The following is an 11,911-nucleotide window of genomic DNA, read 5'->3' as shown; positions in this document are numbered from 1 at the left end:
CCATTTTTTTTTTTTTTTTGCCAGGTAATTTTGCTACCTCATTGAGTCAGGACAGACTATCTGGGTGCCAAACACCTGACCTTTCCATATATGTACACAAGGAGGGTGAATGTGTCATAAGAAAACCCTGTCTCCGCAAGCATCTCCAGCTGCCTGCCAGCCTTAGCATGGTGGGTGAGCGGCCTGCCCAGCCAAGGTTGCCTTAGTCACCGTTGCCACCTGGGACGTCATGGCACTAAGAAAGGGCAGTCAGGGGAGCTAGCTTTTGAAACTGCTGTTTCCATCAGAAAATATTCTGATAATCCAGCTGATTTCCATTTGGCTTGTTCCCTCCCCCCCTGTCCAGCAAGACCACGCAGGTTTCAAAATGATGCTTCTCTCGGAAAGAACAAGGGACACTCGGGGAGCCCTCAAATTTGTTTTATACTGGAGTGGCTTCACTGCCTGGGTTGCTCGTGACGGATGCCAGGAAAAGCCAAAGCAGATTCAAGTCTGTAGCTGCCAACATTTATGGGAAAAAAGTGCCACGGGGCACAACTCAGACAGCAGGGTAGCACTGGGGTGCAAAGTTGCGCTGGCCAGGAGGCATCCGGCGACTCCCTGCTCCCCTCCCAGCTTTTGCTTGGCCCCCCGCAGCAAAGGGATCTGCTGAAGCAGAGATGGTTCTGGAAAGTGGACAGTTGGCAGCTTTTTCCCTGCACAACGCAGTGGCCCCTGGTGGCTAGAGCCCAGCATTTCCTTTCCAAGAAAAAAAAAACGCCTGAGAAAGCAGGTGCCAGAGTTCAGGAATGCTGACTGGGACAGTCCGCCCCAGAGCCACGCGCTAACCTCAGGACAATACTGGCTGCCTCCTGACTCTTGGCGGCAATGACAGACAGGGAGCCAAGTTCTGCTCTCAGTTACCCAAGGGTAAATTTAGAGTAACTCCATCTCTGACACCTCCTGGGGAGTTGCTCCCAGAGAGAAAAGAGATTGGGCCATGGAAGCTTTGAGACAAGTCCATTCGGGGAGCAGGGTAGGCAGACTCGCCCTATAAATGAGGGGCAAACTGACCAAAATCTTGCTTCTGGCTTTCAAATGCTTCCACAGTGATTCAGTGTTTGAAACTGCATCTCAGGAAAGATGCCCTTTATTCAAACCCTCCGGCAAATTCAACTTTTCCTCTTGGTAACTCATCTTCCTCTCACTCCCATGCTACTTCAGCCTGCAGGCAACAGTGCCTACTTACAGCTGCTTCTAAGAGCCTTGGGTCCTATTCAGCCTCCTGGCATCCCCTCCACTGCTTCTCTTTCTGCTTGAGGCATTTTTGAGAGACGGGGCTGCACTCCTAAAATGACAGCATGCACCACTGCACACACTGAGGCTTTGGCTATACTAGCAGATCTGAGAAGGAGCTCTCACTGAAGTCAACAATGGCACTTCATCTGCAAAGGCTGCATGACTGGGCTTGGGGTTGCTAATGTGCCCACTGGCACTCTGTGCCCTGGGCTGGGAGGACTTACAGATAGGCAAGTTGGCCAAGGCAAGGTAGCTTTTCTCAAGTCAGAGGCTCTGCAACAATTATTTGGCTGCAACATATCATAACCACTTTTGTTCTGAGAGTTACATTTTAACTGAGAAAGCTTAACAAGTATGACTTATGGGCTTCTAAAATTGGCAGCAGAAAAATGAGCTGAGGAAATCATGGAAAAAAACCACAAGCAAGGCCATTCCATGTTATGCACAATTTCTGGGCTCTTTTTCCAACCTTCTGTTTTTTTAGATTGTGGAAAATATTTTCCAGATACGCAGGCCTGGCCTCACTGAGTACATATTTATGCCAAGTTTATAAAAAGCAGCTGCAGACAGGGTTGAATGAAAGGATTACACTGCTGTCTGTCTTCCAAAAGGTGCTTCAGTTAACACCCTGTCCCAGAGAGCGTGGCTTATTTCTTATACCTCCATGACTTTAAGCAATACTCGCAGAGAGAGACAAAATTTGTGTCTTGCAATGAAAACAAATACTGTTTTGTGTGTGTGGATGTACATGCACATGTGTGTCAGTAGTTTCTAGCTGTTGCTTAACCTGGCTCTTATTAGTGGTAACTTACTGCCTCACTGCAATCGCTTACACCCTTTTAAGTCAATAGCTAGATAGTTCTCCAGGTGGAGAAGGGCCTGCAGGATCAGGCCCCAACTCCCAGGTGAGGGCAGGCTGCACCAGCTCCAGACTCGTATATTCTGGGATTGCTAGCTTTACAGCAATAAAGGACCACGATGACTATCTATTTGGACCTCCTGGCCATAAAGTTTCCACTAGGGATCTGAAGAGTGGAGGCACAACCTTAAATTCAAGCATAGGCTTAATCCTTGCCTGATTCACTAATACAGTTGCTGATAATTCTTGAGAACCACCTAGCTATTTGGTGGGGGGGGAACGGGGGACCTGAAAGCAAACGGATATAAAAAGGTAAGGTAGGAGGTAAACTGCAGATTGCACATTACAGCTCTGTACCCTGCTGCTTTTTTGCAGTCAAATAAATGCCTTAGAATAACAGTGCCGAGAATGACAGTGTTACATCAGGAATATCGGTCAAGACAATATTTCCTGGCAATTGTTTGAGAAAAGCTTTTCTCACAGTTAATTGCTCCCAAGAGGCAGTGTTTTCTCTGTTTTTAGAGGCAGAGTGATTAAGAAAGGTTTCCAAACCTCTGCACCCTGCTGCGGGACAAAGAAATGCAAAAAAATAAAAAAAAAAAAAGAGTAGAAAAAAAAAGAAAAAGAAAAAGCACCACAGCTGTAATGTTCTATGAAATGATTTTGTTCTGTTCTCCTGACAGGGTGGTGGGTGGAATCATCAGTTTGGTGGAGATAAATACAGAAAAAAAAGAGTATTTTACAGGAGAAAGGGGTCCCATGTTTAAGAGTGCCGCATTGCCATCTAGTGGCCAAGGGTCTTGGAGACCAATGCAACTCTGACACTGCAAACTCTACCCATGAGCTGGGACTGAGCTCTTCCTTATGGTTAGCAATCATTCTTCCTGAAAACATTGCTGTGTTTCCTGTCAGGATTTTATAACCACCTTGTCCATTGAGAAACCACTTTACCTCTAAGGAAAAATAAATTAAAGAAAAAGACTCTTGAATACCTAGCAAGAAGAGCAAAGCTGAGGCACATTCATAGAGGAAATTCAATGTCTCACCCACGAAAGACTGTGATTTTCACATTTATTACAGGTGCACAAGAAGCTACTATAGCTCCATCAGGTTCTGGGATTATCACGTGATGATTACAGCAAAATGATCATTTGGCAGGAAGAGAAAATACTACCATATTCTGAGGAGACAGGCATGAATCTGATGCTAGTGCCTTGTTCCACATTGTGTCAGATCTAATGCATTACAAAGTCAGCCATGTGTCTGCTCTGATTCTGCAATGCTGTCTCTTTAAAGCATCCTCCATTACATACACCTATAATGACACATCACATTGCACTTTGGAAAGACTAGAAATCTTTCAGTGTAAAGCCTTTCAGAGGACAATGAAAGAGCATGAGGGCTGGGGAGAATGACTCAAGAAGGGCACGGGGAAGCAATCTTTTTTTTTTAATGATCTCCATGTAATAATTTAAAAAAAACATCCTTCATGCAGGTAAGTTCTTCTGCTCATTAAAAGATGCTAGGTTGAAAGACACTGGCCATTGACATCTCTGTCTATCTAGAGAATAGGAACACCTCTGGGTGCTTAAAGCCCAATATAAAGAGTCTTTGGGGGAAACTGAGGAGTGAGTGGAGCCATCAACTTTTAGCATCTTCCCTGAGATTGCCAAGAAGGATATATATACTGCTGTTACTGATGGAAAGGGGGGGATGTTTTTGTTATATGGGAAACTGTCCATTGCGAAATGCAATGACCACACTCATTCTTCATGTCCTACTGAAAGGTGACAGTATTAAACAGAAACAAAGTTATCCTGGTTCTCCCAGAAGAAGGTAAGAAGTAGCTAAATTCCCTGCAGTGAAAATTAAAATGACCACAACAATTTCTTTACCCCACAGCCCTCTCTGGTATACAGGAATTGCAGCTGGACAGTGACCACAAATAGGTCATTTTTGGGCACTGCTAGATTCCTTGGTGTGTCAGAAAACAGCAAAGTTTGGGCTGTCACCTAAATGCAGACACTATGACTCTCAGCAGGAAAGCCATGAGAAAAAAATTGAAAGGCAAGCTGAGAAAACGGAAAGACGGGCAAAATGAAAGAACAGAGCCAATGACAATTCTGAAGGACCCAAACACTTTTTAATAAAGCTTTACTTGAAGTCACGAAAGATACCTTCAGCTGTTAGAGAACCAGGGGCGTAGCAAACAGAAAGATTAATAAGGTCCAGGCGAGAGCTGCTGTCACTGATTTTATTGAAAATGTGCTGCCTGAGGTGGTAAACATTGATCTGCAAAAGGATTCTCACTATATAGTATAATGAAAGATATTATCAGGCCCGCTGAAAAACTCTAGGGGGAACAGAGCAAAGAGACCAGCAATTCTGACTGCTGGAGAGTCTCATAATAAATAAACAGTTGGAAACAACAAAACTGAAGGGACAAAAGTGACTATATATAGGGAAGCCAATTGCTTTTCTTGCCTGTGTTTTTATGACAGAGAGCAAGGGGCAAGGACTAGCATGATAATACTAAATTCTCCTTATAGAGCAGCTTCTGTCCAAAGATCTCAATGCACATTATACAACCTGTTTAAAAACTAGTCCCTGTGGAAACTTATGATACCCACTTATAGAAGGAGAAGCCAAGGTACACAGTGGCATACCCAAGCTCACACAGTGAGCCAGTTCATGTTTAAGGCCAGAAAGGACAATTAAGTCACCTAGCCTGACCTCCTGTATAGCAGAGGCCATTAACTTTCACCCTGATAGTCCTGTACTGAGCCCTGTAACTTGTCTTTGGCTAAAATATATCTTCCAGCAAGACATCCAGTCTAGATTTGAAGATATCAATAAGCAAACCAACCATTCCCCATGGTAATTTGTTCCCAGGGTCAGTCCTCTCACTGTTGAAAAACTGTGCCAAATTCCTTATTTTGAATTTCTCTGGTTTCAGCTTCCAGCCATTGGTTCTTACCATGACTCTCTGCTGAGTTAAAGCAGTCTCTTAATGCCTAGTCATTCTCTGCCCCCTTCCCCTTAAAGTATTTCTATTCTGTAATCAAGCCACCTCTTAATCTTTTTGAAAATTTAAACTCACCAGATTGAGCAATTTAAGTCTCCCACTGTCGAGCATTCTTTCCAGCCCTTCATTATTTTGTGGCTCTTTTCTGCACCTCTCACAGTTTCTCAGCATTCTTCTGAAAATATAGATACCAGAACTGTATGCAGTGTCCCAGTATGTTTCACTAACACCGCACAGAGATGCAAACTCACCTCCTCACTTTTATTCCCTTCTCCCATGAACGGCAAATGCCCCCAGTGGCTGTGGTGGGGCACAACTGTGCTGGCAGTGGCAGAAGCACAGCAGCGGTGGCAGCGGGAGCACAGCACCAGCGGTGAGAGGAGAGCTCCCACAGATACCACCAGCACGATCAACAGCAGGGAGGGGGATGGCAAGCACTGACCAGGGGTCGGCGACCACCCGCAGGTCAGCAACCACCTCACAATGTTGGCGGCACCTTTTTGCAGGGGGTGCACATGCACCCCCTACACGTTGCCCCTGCCTTCTCCCACCTTTGCACAGCCAAGGACCACATTGGCCTTTTCTGCCAGAGCATCACACTTGAATGCTGTGGTGGACTATGTTTTACTGTGATATTTCTATATTGACTGTATTCATATTATTATGAATCATATTATGTGATTCAGCTTACCTCATTAGCAGGGATCATGGTAAAAAAAAAAATCCTAATAAAAAAAGTTACAAATTATCTGACAAAAACCCCAAAATCCATGATTAAAATGAAAGACCACTATATATGTATATGTATACATCAGCTGAACACAATGTTTTATTGATACATTTACAATTTTAAAGCAATTTGGAAGCCTACCAGTGCCTCAAACACTAAAATAAAATAAATTCTAAATACCTATAAATTTTGGTATTTGATTTTGGGTTTTTTATCATGGAAAATCAGAGCTCCCCCTGCCTCCTTAGCCCACAGAACACAGGTCCAGGCCCCTCACTCCCCAGCCACAGCCCCCCAGCCCTGCTGGTGCCCCTCACTCCCCACCCTCCCACACACAGCCCCCTCCTCCCCTGGCCCTGCCAGTGCCCTTCACCCCTCACAGACCTGCCAGAGGGGGCCCCCAGCCGCCAGGGCTATGGGGCCAGGGACCTGGGTCCAAAGGCCCCTGTCCCCCTGCAGCAGTGCCTGGGCCCCAAGCCCCATGCACTGCTCGGCTGAGCAGCATTCCCAGCCCCAGCCCTGCCCAACTCCCTCCCTCTCTATGGAGGCCTCAATCCCTCCCATCCCGCCCCCCACCAACTTACCTGTGACAGCTGCTCTCCAGGCTGCCTGGTGGCCATGTGCATATACATACACGGTGCCCCCTGTCTGACCACCCTCCTCCCACTCCCCCAAGTCCCTTGCAGGCTAGAACTCTGCTGGCCTGCAGACAGCTCTTTGAAAAAGTGCAAAATCTCCATTAAAATGGAAAATCTGTTTTTTTCTTGAGTAAATGGTGAACTCCACTGTTTTTTCCATTTTCCATGGGAACTGGAAAACCCAGATCCCTGCTCATTAGCATGTGCATAGAGAATGAAAGATAAGTGCCTGGGCTGGCTGCCTGCAGGAGATGAGACAGATGTTTAGCATATACAAAGCCTTGAATGGCTTCATTGACCTATCAACAGAGGTGAGATGCCCAAGAAGAGTCCAGAGGAGATACGCATGACAGTGGGAGAGCAGGCTGGGAACAAGCAGACTGGGAACAAGCAGACTGGCCAGAAAAGTCAGCAGACTGAAACTAGAGGAGGATATCTGCGAGTGCTCATAACTCTGTAGGATGGAAGGATTGCTTTAACCCCTGTGGAAGGGACAGTGAACCTCTGGCTGGGTGGCCTTTGCTCCAATAAATGCCTTTACTGAAGAGACTTTCTGCTATGCTGCTTGCAACTGTAGGTTGCACTGGGTCATCCCAAAAGGAGGATTCTCTTTCAGGAACTGAACTTGATGCTCACTCACAGAGTCAGGGCCAAGGAGAGCAGGGGAAGGTGAGAGACTAAAAGGCTATGGCCAGGACTGCGGAAGGGGCCTGAGCTCCCCATCTGCTCATAAAGTCAAGTTTGGGCTGGCTTCAAGAGGTATTCTCAGAAACAAGACACGGCCCCAGCAATCCTGAGCAAGCACCCCATAGAGGAAACTCTGTGAGCGATGCTCATCCAGGGTAAACCCAAAATCCTTTTCAGAGCCATGGCTTTCTACAGCAGGACTGGGCCCCAGGGGCAGCCATGATGCTCCCTGGTGTCTGTGCAGCTTCTGCCCACTCTGGCCCCCCAGGGTACCCTCTCTTTCTTCTTCCTGTCATGCGTGGATGGAATTATTTGTACTGTAAAAAGAGAGACTTCCCTGAGGTCCCAGAGTGAGCCCTAGCTTGTTTTTGGCCAGTGGGCCCCTCATGTGCGCAATTGACCCCAGTCCTACCCTTCAAGCCTTAAGTCAGGACCCTCCCGCCAGGCCCCAGCTGGCCTAAGAGCTCTTTGTGGCTTTCTTCTGAACCTACAGCTATGCCCATGCCTCACAGATGGTACTTTAGATTGTCCACTGACCCTGGTGGCCCCATGTGTTAATTATCTAGTTCTTCCAGCTTGCCAAGCCCCTGATCCTAACAAGGCTCTCTTCTTCCTGGGCCCCTGGCCCCAATCTGGCTTCAACCTGTCCAAGGCTTCAGCCCCTCTCCTTAGCTCCCCTTGGCTTAAGCCTGCTCTGGCTTCAGCCTTCTTGCTGTGGCCTTAGCCTCCTGCTCTCCGGCTCTATATGGCTACAGTGCCTCTGTCCCAGCCTGCAGCCCTCTGGGTCCCTGACCCCAGACCAGGCTGCTCCCACCAGCCTTGGCTCTCCCAGTCTCAGTTTGCACCAGCCTCAGCCCCTTTGGTCCTTGACATCAGGCTAGGCTGCCTCCATTGGCCTGGGCTCTTCCAGCCTTGGTGTGCACCAGCCCACAGCCCTCTGGGTCTCTGACCCCAAGCTAGGTTCCCTAACAGTGGCCTCCAGACCTTCCTCAGAGCCACAACCTGGTCCTCCCTTAATCCAAACATAAACACAATCTAAACCTAAGCAAGCTGCATTATGAACTAAAAGCTTTCCCTGCTCTGGCTCAATGTTCCCACAAGCCATGCCTCTTTTGGAGCCCTCTCATTCGGGCTGTCTTGGGGGAGCATGGGCTTGGGTGCCTGCCAGGCTGCCTCCTGCAGGTCTTCTCTCTTGGGAGCTCCTCTACCTGCTGCCTGCAGGGTCAGATTGACCACCTGGTCTCAGGCACTGATCTTGTGTGCCTCGAAAGCCTCACCTCTTCCTGTTGGGCAGCTGTCCAGCCACCCACAGGGGTTTTCACTCTGGGCCTGATGACCAGCCTGCTTCTCCTTGCTGCGGATTAGCCCAGTTGCTTGCAGTTCTGGGCTGCCTATGCCTGCATTTTAGCTGCTCTTCTAGCAGCTGGCCTTTGCCCAGCTGCTGCCTCAAGGGGATAATCTCTCCCCCCTCCCCAGTAGCTCCTATACCAGCCGATACTGGCCTGCTTGCTTCCCTCCAGCTAGCCTTTGCTCAGCTTCTGATCCCACCCAGCAAGCTTAGCATGCTGCAGCATCCCCTTAAAGTAGCGGGAGCCTCTGGCCCCCTGTTACACTTTCCAGGATATAGCACCCCATTCTATAGTCATGGCCTGCTTTCCTCAGTTGGATAAGCCCGACTCACCAAACGTGCTGGATCATTCTGCATGACTCCTTTGTTCTCCTCATTATAGTTCCCTCTATCACCCCTTGTATCAGATATTTACTTCCAGGTCACTGAACAGCCTTGGGACTGGTACCAACTCTTATGGAACCCATTAGAAACATCCCCATTCAGTGGCAATTCTCCACTGATAACTACTTGTTGAGATATCAGTCACCTAGCTTCGTTCGGTAGCGTGTGCTGTGTCAATATTGTGTATTGCTCATTTTAAAATCAGAAGAGCAGAGCTAGGAATACAACCAAGGAACCAGGGCTCAAGATCTCCTGCTCTAACTGATAAATGCTCCAGCACCAAATACAGTGTGTGTCATGGACAGTTGGAGGAGAAGTGCTGCCTAAGTTTTCAATAAACTGAAGAGATTGGATATTTAAGTCTCTCATAGTAAGAGATTTTCTCCCATTCATGGGAATTAGATTTCTGCCATCCCATTCCCAGATTTACTCATGAGTTACAGTAGCCACAAGGTCTGGACCACAAGGCTGCCATGACAGACAAGCAAGTGAGCGCCATTCCAGGGCCTGGAGCAGTTGAGCCACATCTGGGTGGGCAAATTAGTACTTCTGACATGGCTACACTGCTCCTGGTCAGAACAGCAGGGTGTGTTTGAGGGAGCCACTGCCTGGCATGACTTGTGCTGTGTTAGGCTGTTGGGCAGTTCAAAATGCTTATTTGGACCTTTGAAAACACAGCCCCTCCTCACCTCACGATGCCCCAATTTCTCAGTGCAGCAGGTTCAGTGACTCCAAGTTGTGCTCTGGGATTGAATGAATAAATCTGTATGGAATATGCAGAGCTATCAAACTGCAAAGCATTGCTGCACATTCATGCTGTTACAGGAAGAGGTTGTCTGTGAACGTTCCTGCAGTTTTACCTCAAGGTAACGAACCTAGCCTTGCCAGATCTCGTGATTCTTTCTTAGGGTTCTCGTTTTATTTCTCAACACATTTCTAGCATTCATGGTTGTGAAAAAAAAATCTTGAAAATTAGACCTGAGTCCACCCTACAGACTTAGGAACCAGAGGACAAATGAAAGAACCCAGCATTTGTTATTTAAAAAGACATACAGTCTCATGATTGGTTTTGAATATTTGGAGCCATGGATAATCCTAGCCATGACTACAACATAGTACAAACATGTGTAGGATCCTCGGGATATAACTGGAGGAATGCAGAAAAGAATCAGACCTCAGAGCTTCAACACGTAATTAAAAAACAAAAAACAAACAGCAACTAGTAAAACAATCACCCTATTCTCTGAGTGATCATAATGCTGTTGTCCTTACCTTCCTCCTTGCTATGTCACTGTTTCATCTTTCATTTCCTGGATCCACATGGATGCAGTCCTGCCAGACAAGTTACAGGAGCAGGACTTCAGACTAAGCACGTGGGAGCAGGGTGCTCCAAATGCCATGCCCAGCCATACATAGTATAAATAATGATCACCGGGGCTGAAAGGCCAACAGACAGCCCCTGCGGATAGATAAAAGTGGGTCGCTAGTTCCAGCAACCAAACTTTAATACTAGCAAAAATGGGTGAAGGTGAAGTTAATATCACTGCAGGAAAGGATACAAGTATGCAAAATGTTATTCTGCTACCAATCCCTCTTGGTTAGGCAAACTCAGTCCACAGCTTCCATACACCTCTGGCCTCTGTATTGCCTAGCAAAGACCCAGACTGTTGTACAATCAACAAGAGTCACAAGGGAGGCAGCTAGGCATGATGGGGGGTTCATTTCTTTATTTTAAAGATATATCAAGATTTTGATCACCTCAGTTTTGGGAGTTTGCATTGCCCTTGGCAACAATTCACATGACCAAACAGTGAGATAACACCAGGTCTGTCTGGCATGTGGTGGAAGTAAATGCCGGTCTAAAATGACCACTGTACAAGGCAAATGGAAATTAACACTGGCTTGAAGAGTGATAACTAGTTAATAACTGTTATGGAAAATAAACTTGCTTATGAATTCCTTTTCTCCATTTCTATATTTAAACTAGCCATTGAATCATAGTTACTGAATTTATATAATAATTCTGTAACTTTAGTCATCCCAGCTGAAAAGTACAATTCTCCTAATGAAGCAACCCAAAGTATAGCAGAAGCTGCTAACCACATTGTGGGGAGCTTCAAAAAGCCATACTTTGCACACGAAATGAAAGAGACAAATGTCACTTTTTAAACCTCAAGGATGAAATGATAGCTAAATCTCCTTCCCTTTCTGCTGCTGGCTCATACTACCAAGCCCAAGTGACCATGTGGTGGATGATTTGTTATGTGCACAGCTGGTCCCTAACTGTTAGAAGCTACCAACTCATTTTACACAGGTTGCAGAACACAATCAAGTGATAAGAATTTGCTATTGCTATAGTCTGAGTGGATTGAAACCAGAAGTCAGTAAGCAAATGCCAACTTCTCCCTGCACTTTTCACCAGTTTTACCAATGCATACGTGGGTGGCTGTGCTCCACACACACATTCACACAAACATGTATGCACACATGTGCACATGTGCACAGTCTCCATCCAGCTCAGGTTTTTCTCGGTTTCTCTATCTTTCTCTGTCTCTTGTGAGGAATCATTGCCCTTGTCAAAAAACAAGCAACATTAAAAATATTTTTGTCTGGTTTGGCCAGTAAAATTAACTCTGATTAGTAAATATGATGCAGAAGAACCCAAAATGAAGGCATTAAAGAGCCAAAACAGGGAGCCATCATCTGCCTTGGTGTTGTGTAGCTGCCATTGCTGCTTCTTTGGCCATGCTGCCATACAGAACACATGCGGCACTGGCCAGTGTTGTGCCAGGACACGAGCTGCATTGGACCAAATCATGGCGCGCACAGATTCTAAAATGTAGGATTTTGCAAGAGGAGCCTGAAGGTTACATGTGTACATGACTGCCCTCTGCTGTTATATGCTGGACCGGCTTGAGGGCTCAATACTCTGTCAGCTGGAAGATGACAGGTGTAGTCAGCA

At 46.6% G+C, this 11,911-nt stretch overlaps 1 long non-coding RNA gene across 1 annotated transcript in view; it reads right to left on the bottom strand.

Annotated features, from left to right (window-relative positions):
* LOC109304833 overlaps positions 1-10,566 on the bottom strand; it is a 61,010-nt gene extending 50,444 nt beyond the window's left edge. Inside the window, exons 1-2 of the long non-coding RNA XR_002099478.1 lie at positions 10,222-10,566; positions 5,238-5,337 (exon numbers count right to left, since the gene is read on the bottom strand). This is a non-coding gene — a long non-coding RNA (uncharacterized LOC109304833). The remainder of the gene's footprint in view (positions 1-5,237; positions 5,338-10,221) is intronic.
* Between the last annotated feature and the right edge of the window lie 1,345 nt (positions 10,567-11,911).

The sequence above is a fragment of the Gavialis gangeticus genome, unplaced genomic scaffold (genome assembly GCF_001723915.1).
Source record: "Gavialis gangeticus isolate Ggan-Ray unplaced genomic scaffold, GavGan_comp1, whole genome shotgun sequence".
Taxonomy (NCBI): Eukaryota; Metazoa; Chordata; order Crocodylia; family Gavialidae; genus Gavialis; species Gavialis gangeticus.
This window is presented reverse-complemented; position numbering and strand designations above follow the sequence as displayed.